This window comes from Eutrigla gurnardus, assembly GCF_963514095.1.
Source record: "Eutrigla gurnardus genome assembly, chromosome: 15".
NCBI classification, from domain to species: Eukaryota; Metazoa; Chordata; class Actinopteri; order Perciformes; family Triglidae; genus Eutrigla; species Eutrigla gurnardus.
Genome location: NC_139938.1, coordinates 14076842 through 14087946, shown reverse-complemented (window position 1 = coordinate 14087946; position 11105 = coordinate 14076842). Strand labels below are relative to the sequence as shown.

At 43.8% G+C, this 11105-nt stretch overlaps 1 protein-coding gene across 1 annotated transcript in view; it reads left to right on the top strand.

Moving 5' to 3' along the window:
- Positions 1–1452: 1452 nt before the first annotated feature.
- dchs1b (dachsous cadherin-related 1b) overlaps positions 1453–11105 on the top strand; it is a 75311-nt gene continuing 65658 nt past the window's right edge. The window contains exon 1 of the mRNA XM_084029293.1: positions 1453–2036. The gene's annotated coding sequence lies outside the window, so the exon portion shown is untranslated. The remainder of the gene's footprint in view (positions 2037–11105) is intronic.

Sequence of the window (11105 nt, the reverse complement as noted above, 5' to 3'; positions counted from 1 at the left end):
GTGCGTTCATTGTCTGATTCATCAACATGTGTCTTTAGAAAAGCACTTACTTTTCCCAACTGAACAGGACTTTTAGGGTATTTGCAAGTAGGCCTTTTCACAAGGAGCAGATATTTCCAAAAACATGTGTAGAATCCTCATAACTCACGGCAAAGGGGCAAAGGTACAATCAACTGGTGGATCATTTTCCATCTCCACTATAAATTGCATCTTTCATGTCAACCCTTTGGTATGTTTTCTTTGAAATGCATGCATATCTGGGGCACGGGGTTCAGTCGGGAGTCGGGAACCAACGGGTGAGAATAGGAGTTAGATCACACGTTGTTTCCACTGGTAATCTTATATTACACGTCACGCGCCATCATCCTAAAACAAATGAGGTTAAACTTGTTATGAATTAAGGGCAGGGATGTAGTGAAGTAGATGTTGAATTGTTGAGAATTATGTTGCTGGCTTGGAATGATAAATACTTTATTTTTAGATATAGGTATAATATGCACCAACTTCCTGTCCTAGTCCCTGACCTCTGCCTGTATATTCTATTTTCTTCCCAGCCAATGCAGACTTAAATGAGCCTGGATGCATACTGTGTGGTCATGTCATGGTCAATATGGGTAAATGTAGACACTCGCTGGCGAGCAAAGTGTAAATGCACCATTCCCCTCCACTGACTGCAACATAATCAGGCATGTGCTCTCCCAAAGCAAGAGGGGATGGATTGATTGCTGTCCTTGGCAACCGCCTCCAACACCCACCCGCCAGCCCCTCCCCGTGTTCACACCTCTCTCCTCCACACCGCCTTCCTTGCTCTGCTTCAGCGATGCAGATGGAGGCTTGACCTAAAATCTGGGGTGATGAATGGCTACCATCCTGCTGATGCTAGCAGTCCAACATGTGTGTGTGTGTGTGTGTGTGTGTGCATCTGTGCGTGTGTGTGGGTGTGTTTGGATCTCAACCCAGCCTGCTCTCATTTTTTGTCTCCCCTCCTCCCCCCAGGTGAACATGTTAGCTCTGTTAGCCATTGTTTGCACTCTTTGCCCTGCTAGCACTGTTAGCTGCTAGCTGGCCACCAGCTCAGACTCCATGTTGAGAGCCAAAGGGAGGCAATCCATATGAATTCAGTATTAAGCACCTTTGATCGAGGGACTTTTTTTAAAATATTTAATAATTGTGCGGCATCTTTCTAAGTGTGTATCATAATATTAAGACCCCAGGAAGAAGGGAATATTAATGATGTTGTTAATGACTAATTTCCATACACAATGGCGCCACCGAGCTAAAAAAAGCTTTTGATGCGCTCCTTTGTCTGAAAGACTACTTCCACTGAACGGAGCTGGGGGGCACCAAAGTCTGCTCTCCAATCTCCTCTCGGAGTCCCCCCCTTTTGTGTAGCTCCTCGAATAAATTAGCGACCCAAGTCAGTGAAGGGAGGGAGGATGGAGAGGAGGAGGAGGGGAGTAGGGGGGCCGGGCCTTGTGGCGGAGGAGTCGGCTTTCAGTCGGTGAGGTGCACGGTGCCCCGGAGCGGCTCACACACATACACGCACACACGCGTCGTGTCTGAGTGACTGGATGCTGAGAGAGAGAAAAGGAGGAGAGAAACGTTTAGGATCAACGAGGGAGCAGAGCACTGCGGGGCGACAGACGGCTCCTTTCTTCTGCAGACAGCAAAGGAAGCGTGGAGCTCGCAGCTGATCCAGACGCGCTCACCTGACACGGGGACGGAGACGCGAAAAGAGCCCTCAACTGGAGGAATAAACCAACCCACCGGTCTACCGGATTAGAACATCTGTGGAATTGGCTCAACTGTATTTTTTTTGTGTGTGTGTGGATATTAAGGATAAAAAAAAAAAAAAAAAAAAGGAAGGAAGGAAAAAAAAAAGCCCAGTCCAGCTGGCCAGTACGGCTCCATTCAAGATTCCGTCCGGGTGGATTGTCTGTCGTTGAGGGGGGATTGGAAACCCGTTTGCATACTAATCAGTTTTGGAGGGGATATCCAGAACGCGCATCCAGAGCTGCGGAGCGGGTCAGATGAATGTAAGTGAAGGGCTCCTTTTTTTATTCTCATCCTCTGTGTGTTCACTGATGTATCTGCATGAAGGTGCAGGGACGAGCCCGTCTGGTTCTCCACGTAGAAGGGTGCACCCTGCATCTGCACCTTGCATGCATGTGCTAGTAGCTGGTCCCCGGCTACTGAGATGTGGGGGAGACCATATTGGATGGGCTGTATAGCTATTATACAAAATCAATGGGTCGTGGTGATGCAGCACCCTCATATTGATTATTGATTTCAATCCACAGCTAAAGCAGCTAAACAGCCAGATTGGGGAAAAAAAAGAGAGAAAATAGGGGGGGGCTCCCCCCACTCTTTTCTCTCTTTTTTTTAGAATATATGCTAACATGAAAAGATAGTTGCAGTAGGCCAGCACAGGTTTCTTATGCCTTATGGAACTATTTTATGTGGTTCCCACCTCCATTGTTTTCAACTTCCAGTGAATACACTTTGTTTAGAGGGAGGAGAGGACGGCTTATAGGGAAAGACCGTGAAGTGGGCCAGCATACTCTGGACTATTTCCTGGGGAAAGCAACTGATGTGACAGTGTAGGGATTTAAGGGTGTGAGGCCTCACTGGTGGAGAGAATTTGAAGTAGCCTACTGTTGAGCAAGGCATTAGCTACAGCAGGACATGCTCTTTGTGATTATGGAAACAACCAGAAAAACCCAGAGGGACCATCTCAGTAGACCGTATCATATGTTGAACATCCAAGAGGATACATGTCATTTTAATATCCAGCAATTAAAAAAACAAAAACAAAGATGAAGTGTATTTATAGCAGCCAGTTTCATCTATATGTTTACATGGCCAGCAGCTAAAAAGAGGAACCCAGGGGCATATTTAAGTACCTAACCACAATAGTTATTCTAGTCATATCTGGTGTCCGCTGGCATCCACAGCTCCTGGTTTTCTGCTGTAAAAGAGGGATACGGATCTTTGCATTATTACACTATCCACTTACACGGTCTCATGTGCTCCAGCATACTGGGCCCCGGCCTCTGGTCTGCATACAACAAGTAAGAGTTTGGGGTTTTTCTTGCAGAGTGATGAGGCGTGCAGCGAGGCATTTTCTAACAGGAACCATATGGATATCTGTTGGTGCGGCTGCAACTGAGTAGAGCTCATGTTTGTGCAAACAACTAATTATTCACATCAGCTGCGTAGGGGACCTTATACAGAAGCAGGACTTTGGATATACAATTGTGGCGATTAAGACTCTTGATAGTTTAGTTATATCTAATGTAGATGAGGGGAAACAATTAAGAAAAGAGAAGTTTGGGCCTAGACCACCATTTCATGGGATCTTGGGGTGGCAGCTGACGTCACTGACCCTTGAACATCCACATTTAATTATCAAGACAAGTAATGTTACTCACATTACTACCTGTATACATTACACTGTGTGTCAAGGCAGGAAGGTCTATTCATTCGGTTCAGTGTCAAGTCTTTTTTGTCGAGCTTATCAGCAAAGTCAACAGTCGGCTGTTTACCTTGCACTTCATGTGTTTCTGTGCAGCTGAATGGATGACACTTACTTACTCAGGGTCAGGGGATTCTCATCGGGGATGTGTTCAAAATACATGCACTCCTTGGACAACAGCATTTGCTGAAATACTTTATAGTTAACATTTTTGGGGGAGAAGACTAATTACCACCCCCTTTCTCTTCATTGTACATTGTATTATTTGGGGTTCATGTTGGCAGCAATGTGGCATCTAAGTTGGCATCTTGTTCTTCTCCTTATATTACATCTGGTATACTACAGCTGAATCATTGCTGGCATACAGGCAAATATTGAATAATCTGTTTTAAGCTTTAATCAAGTTTGCTCCCCCCCCCCAAATAATAACCATAGGCTTTAAGTTTATTTTTTGTTTACTGTAAAGGGAATACCCAAGTTTCAGATTTATTCTTCTACAAATCTCCAGAGTTTACTTTAAACTCCGGCGATATACAGTGTAATCAAAGCTGCACATTCGCCACCCACATTGACACTGAAATTCTACTTGTGCTCCCACCAAACCAAACCCACATATGAAAAAAAATAGCATCTTTTTCAGTCAAGTTTCATTGTGTGGATGATTTCATCCTTTATCCCTGAATGTCTGAATTGTTGATTAAGATGACAAATCCCAGAACTGTTTTTTTCCTGGGTTTTGTTTTCTGTGCAGGGGAAGTCATCATCTGAGTACAAATAACGGAAAGTGACTCACAGATTCCCTCTCCCTCTTTCTCACACACACATACACACACACATACACACACATACACGCACACACACACACACACACAAGCATATACACAACCTCCACAAGCCTGACCTTACCTCATATGATTATATTTCTATGTTTCCTGTACTCCAATCCAAACTCTTGACTCATTCAAATGCTAAATTTGCACCTTAAAATGAGGAGATTCAAAATAACCATTCGTCAAGTAAAGAACTGCAACACACACTCCCAACAGTGTCGTACGGGCAGCAGATGACGGCCAACCAAACAACTTAAAGATTGTTTTCCTCTTCTCCGGCTCCACAAGTAGCTTGTGGAATTATTTACGCTCCATCTTTCACCGACCGCACGCTGCTGATACCTGAGGTCGGTCCCGGTGTCCTTATTTACCTCTCAGGGCCACAGTCCTTAGACGTAAAATAAACCACAGGCTCAATATTGAGGGAATTACATGTGATTTATGTGTATTGGGCAGAATGTGAAGTATAACCAGTGTTAAGCTTCAGCATTTGTAGAGTAGCATTGGTTTCCTGGAGAGTCAATTCTATTTGCATTATCCATCTCAGGCCGTTATTAATAGCTTCGGTAGCAGAGTCAGAAAATAAGATTCCCATTGATAAGGAATCCCCTCTGCTGATTGCTCCACATTTCATTAACTTCACCCTGAAGGCCCGTCGGTTGCCATGGCAGCTACGATCGCCAAGTCTGCCATCTTGCTGTGATTACAATCGTGAAATTTAATTACACGACTGTAAAATCCGAGCTGTGTGTGTGCTTACATGCAGAGAAAGTGGTTCCCAAAAATTATATTGATATTGAAACGCGGCTGTCTCGGGTTGCTTTCGATGACTTTTCATTGAAGTTTACCGATGCGTTGATGTCATTTTGCTCAATAAGTATCAAAGATGAAACGAGGATAAAGGCATCAGGTTGTAATGTCATTTTATTTTGGCCAGCCATCCAGTTTCTCAGCAGTTACTATCATTGCTTATTTGATTTTTAATTCTTGCTGCTGCTACTTTGGGAGGTAAAGTTTGAATGATGTGGTACAAGTTCATACCTTGCAGTGTTTGATCGTAAAAGGGCGTTCATATTAAATAAACTCTGGCAAAATGGATCCCATTCCTAATCACCCTGAGTGATGCCACATCTTTTAACTTGGACTGAGGCTTATTTTCTGACGGTGTACTACAGTCTCCACCCCGGGGGAAATCCACATCTTGCCTTCCTACAGTATGAAGACCCATCTATCTGCTCCGCTGGAGAAGATATTACCGTATAACTGCCTCAACTAATCAAAGGAAATGACTGGACTCTCCTGTCAGATGCAGGATGATTCACTAGCTGGAGTTTTCAGATGGTGCAATTCCATATTTTGTTTGTTCTGAGGCCCAGTCCTGAAGTAACCGCCATTATTCATGGTCTATGTCTGGGCAGTAGGGATCCTGTTAGTATAATGGTCGAGGCTGCTGAAAGGGAAAGACAACAGACACTGGCTAAATAAAATACACTGTAGGGCACTAGGTTCCCTCTACAAGGCAATGGGAAGACTACTTGTTTCTCCATCCTTTTGAAACCTGCTACATTATAATCTTTAAAGTTGACAACAGGCGTTGATCCAAACTGGCCGGCGTGGCCAGACCAGGCCTTTTAGATTCTGATCCGGTATAACGACCGCTGGAAATGGGTTGTTATATTCCTGGAGGAAGCTGCAGATGGAAGTCCTCTAAAGCTCGGCGTTGTCTCGAGTTTCTCTGCCGTGGGTTGGAACGGTGACACTGGCTCCGCAGTGCCAAAGTGTGGCCAGATCCTTGGAACTCTGGCTTTCTCGTTGTTGCAGCGGATGAGTGGAAGAAGTGAGTTTGCCTCGGCACATATGTACAATGCACGCGAGCAAGTGTGTGGCCTCTGGGTATACCTGTGTAGTCGGCGGAGCTAGCCTGGTGCAACGAACGACCATTTCCATCATCGGCCAATCAATTATTTTGACTAGATAACAGCATTTCTGCTCAAATCTCTTTATCGTTTCTTTCCCATTGAGGGGACGACCAGAGCAGACATATGCGCACATGTTTCTGAATGAAGCAATGTATTCATTTCATTAGTCACATGAGGAGATAAACGTGAGGATGGCCCTGAGCGAAGATGAATGAAACGCGGTAACTGCTGCCCATCTGGGTCCGTGATGGATGGAAGTGTCTAAGCTCTGAGGCAAGAACAGAGAGAGGAAGAGAGCCTGTGTAGAGTCTCATGTGTTTTTAATGAAGTAAGCGAGATGATCTGAGCTCCTGGTAACTTCAAACACTCGCAGCGAGCTGAGAGAGCTGCATGTAGGGCACCGCGGCTCAGGTAGTGCAACGTGTTACGCAAGTTAAGGGACTGGGAGGCTGGATGTGTGTGGGCGGTGTGAGACAAAGGGAGGGCAAAGGAAAAGTTGAACAGAGAAGAAGTCACTTCAACACTCTTTTTTTTATTATTTTGTGTTGTTTGATGCAGAGATTGGATCGCTCCAGAAGTGAATCTTTCATTCGGAGCCTCAAAGCCATCAATCACATCTCTCGTGATTTCATTGCGTCATTATTAACTGATGCGTTTTGATGTCTGTTTAACCATGCGGAGCGATTGAAAACAAAGACAGACAGACTTAATTCCCAGGCTTACCACAAGAAATATAATGGAGTAACGCGATACAAAGGCATTCCCTTGGAGAACAGCTGCCAGCGCACCACTAACCCGAGGGGCTGATGGAGAACCGGGAGCTAATAAGCTACGTCACTGTCACATGTTCCGAGCTGGAGATGAGTAATTACAGATTTTGATAGTTTTGCAGACCAGAGAAGAAGTCTCTCCCAGTGAAATAATGTCTGTAGCATTTCTCTTCGGGAGATACTGACCTCTTTTCACCTTTTAAAAATGGTTTGCTCTGTTGGCTGGCAATGGCTTCAACAAAAATGGCCTCACTTTGATTCATGTTTGTGTGTTTTCTGACCCTAAAACGACACATGCCTGGTTAGCTGCTCTTTGGTCACTCTGCTGATTATTTCATTTGTCGGAATGTGGAAAAAGACTAAAGTGTGTGCTTCTGTGTGTGTGTGCGTGTGTGTGTGTGTGTTTAAGTTACAAGATGGATCGTTGGTTTCCCTTCTCCTGGTCCTGTTTTGGCTATCAGCTGAGTGTTATGTCTTTGAACTTTTCCTCTGTTCGTTGATTAATACAGTGTGTGTGTGTGTGTGTGTGTATGTTAATGTATCCATCACATTGCGGGGACTGAAGTCTGTTCATATTGCAACTTCAAATTCAACTCCAATATGTCCCCACAGCAGTCCCCACAAAGTCAAACATTTATTTTTGGTTTTGAATTATGACCGGGTTATGGTTAGGTTAAAGGTCGGAGTGAGACATTTAACTTCAGGATGACCCCTACAGGAAATGAAGTCAAGTGTGTATGGGTATCAGTAATACTTTACGCATAACTTGGCAAATGTTGGAATCAAAATTTCAATCTAATCCAGAGTGGTTATTGATTATTTGTATCACATTTACATCATGTTAGCATCAGATTGTAATGGTTATCATGCATCACACCGGCTCATAAGACTCTAATAATACTTACAAATAACAAAAAAACATAAATAAGTAGCCATTAAATAATCAAAACTGCTTATGACAATGCATACACCAGGTTTGTTAACTGAGCCATTAACTACTTATTTGTGCAATTTACCGTCTTCATTTCCTGATGTTTCATTACTTCCAGTAAATGTTTAGTAAATGCTTTTTCACAGACAATTGAATTGGAGTTCTCAGATAGAACTGCATGCTAATCATGAAAAGAGAAAGGATTTGCGTTCCAGGCTATTTATCTCCGTTTGCACCAATGAGGTAATGATGTTTGATGTTTGAGAGTCATGGACTTGGTTCAGCCTGTTCAACTTGCCCTTGTGGGATATTAACCGTGCTGTGATGGGGAGGGGCGACGAGTGATGGTAGATGGCAGCTGCTGCTTCACCTTCTGAGATATCTTACAACACTAATCTTTTTTCTTTTGTCTTTTTTTAACTCTGCCATACATGTAGATCCACTCTTTGTTTGGTATTATTAACTCACTCTTGACCGCATATTCTTTGAATTTCCACCCGCCATTTTTCTCTTGAAACGAATGGTCTCACACACACACACCGAGACAGACACACACCGAGACACACACACACACACTCATCAGAGAAAAAAAACCTCACTGCACATTCCCTCGGCAGTGTGGCCTTGGAGGTTGAGGGGTAAGTGAATCACCTCCGGCTGTGTTTTCACTCGCTCCGCGGCTTCACTGATGGTCCGGAGGGTACATTATTTATGTGGGTGCGTGTGTGTGTGTGTGTGTGTGTGTGTGTGTGTGTGTGTGTGTGTGTGTGCTTCAGCACTCACTCAGACTATGGTTAACTTCTCCATGCTTCTGTCTCTTTCACCGTGGCAATGTTTTTTTTCTTCAGCAAACCAGAACCAAACTTTTCTTTTGCATCTCCAGTTCCACGTCTTCCTCCCCTCCTTCCATCTCCGACGGTGTCATTCTCTCTCTCTCCTTCTCGTCTTTCGGGCAGTAAAATCTAGGGCGTTTTGTCACAGGGGACCTTGTGCAGTTTGTAAGTGTGTGTGATTGAATTCCAGCTTGACATCTTCTTTATGCGTAAATAAACAAATCTGAGTCATCACACCAGCTTTGAAGCATCATGCTGTGGCTGCAGTGTCAGAATCTTCCGCAGATATCTTCTGCAACTATTATCCCCATGGAGTTGAGTAAGAATGTTGGTGGAGACATGCAAAGAAATAAGTATAACACACCGATGTGGAAGTTTTGTAGCAGCAGCACAGTGAATTGAGACTGATTTGATAACTTCAAGCAGACATGACTTTTAATAGTGCAAAACAGAAGAAATGGGTCAAATACCAAACATGGCATTACTGAATAATATAATAAACTGCACCGACCCCAAAACGAGGACACATCGTGTTCAACCGTGTCTGTTTTTATTGCTGATAATAAAACAAAATTAAAGTCAGCACTTTAACCTAATTTTCAGCGCATTGTTTCACATCCAATCATGTTCACGCGGAGCCAAACCATGAAAACATATCTAACCCTCCAAACACCTTCGGGTTGGAACAAAACACTCAAACAACATTCACTTCCTTAAGAGGGGAAAAAAAAGTGTGTATTCTAGTCGATACTTTTCTTTTTGATGCTTCCAAATAGAAAAGAAAAACTGCAATATGAAAAAAAAAAGTGTGGGCTTGAGCCTCAAACTCTCAGTCACAGTAGGCTCCTGGCACAGAGGCTCGCTCTCACTGTGAACTGACTAGTCTCTGCGATGACGTGGTCCAACCCCCCCCCCCGCTACCTTCAGCCTCACTGATGTCACAGACATTGACATTTATGTAGGAAATAAGTCATAAAATAAAACTCCAGAGCAACATTTCACGGACAGAATTAAAAACAAAAGACTTTCACAGAGTTGAGGTAAACTGGGAATCAAACCAAGCATACAGCTTGGTTCCTCGGTCCCAGAGTTTGGATTAACTACTGAATTGGATGAGAAAAATCAATAATGATCACTTTTGATTCATCAAAGACTTGATGATGCAGTCGATCAACGGGATTTCATGTTCCCTTTGCGACTCCATATCGGATCAACCAATGAAGCTGCAGCTCCGTGGAACCAGGGAACCGGTCCTCATTTCATCATGATTAATTCAAACTTACTTAGATTCTACCACGAACCAGATACGTGGGATGGATTTCACAGGTTGTGAGAGCTTTTCTGGCTGCAGGCTTCCCCTGGGTGAGGTAACCCAGTTGTGGGATACATTCGAGAAAACTCTCGGCACATATTATTAATATTGATTGTGCTTGGGTCCAGCATGTATATTTTAGTGTGTGTGTGTGTGTGTGTGACTGGCCAGACAGTGGACGTCTGGCTGTCTGAGAGGCTGGTGCTACGATACTTTAGATTCTGTTTTGATAGAGTCAGCTATGGAAATAAATTGAAACTGATAGCCACCTTTTAGTGTAGTCTGGGAACATAGGTGTATGTGTGTGTGTGTGTGTGTAGATATATATATGCATAGAAGGGGACTAACACTTACTTACACTTAAATGTACACACGCACACACACACACACACACACACACACACACACACACAGTCACATTCATGTTCACAGTGGAGGTGACAGCTGGGGTTGCAAACGGGACGTCTATATCCAGAGATCCGGAGAAAGGGGACTCAAGTGGAGACGGGGGTCATTGTCGTCCCCCTTAACACACACACACACACACACACACACACACACACACACACACACACACACACACACACACACACACACACACCCAAACGACATGAAAACTGAGATGCAAAGCATTCCTCCATCCTCTACCCCCCCGCTAGACTCTCACCTTTCAGCCATTAAAACAGTTGGTCATTTGTTTTTTGACACTTTGAAATGGCACCACTACTACAACAGTCAATCTCAACATCATGTAGAGAACATCCAAGCCTTTTGCAAAAAAAAAAAAGATGTTGCAAGATCAGAAACTTCCTCCATTAATCAGACTTTTGCGTTTAGAGTTTTGAACATGCGAAGGCAAGGCTATATACTGTGTCTGTCTTTATGGTCGTCACACTACGGCTGATTTTTACTTGTGTATTTCACTTCGACAGCCTTCCCCTTTTATTCGTTCCACTGTCTGACTTTACTGTCAATCACAGGACCCGGCCAGTGTTTGTTCTGGTTGACACAGAAGCAGTTGCAGTGCTGAATGAG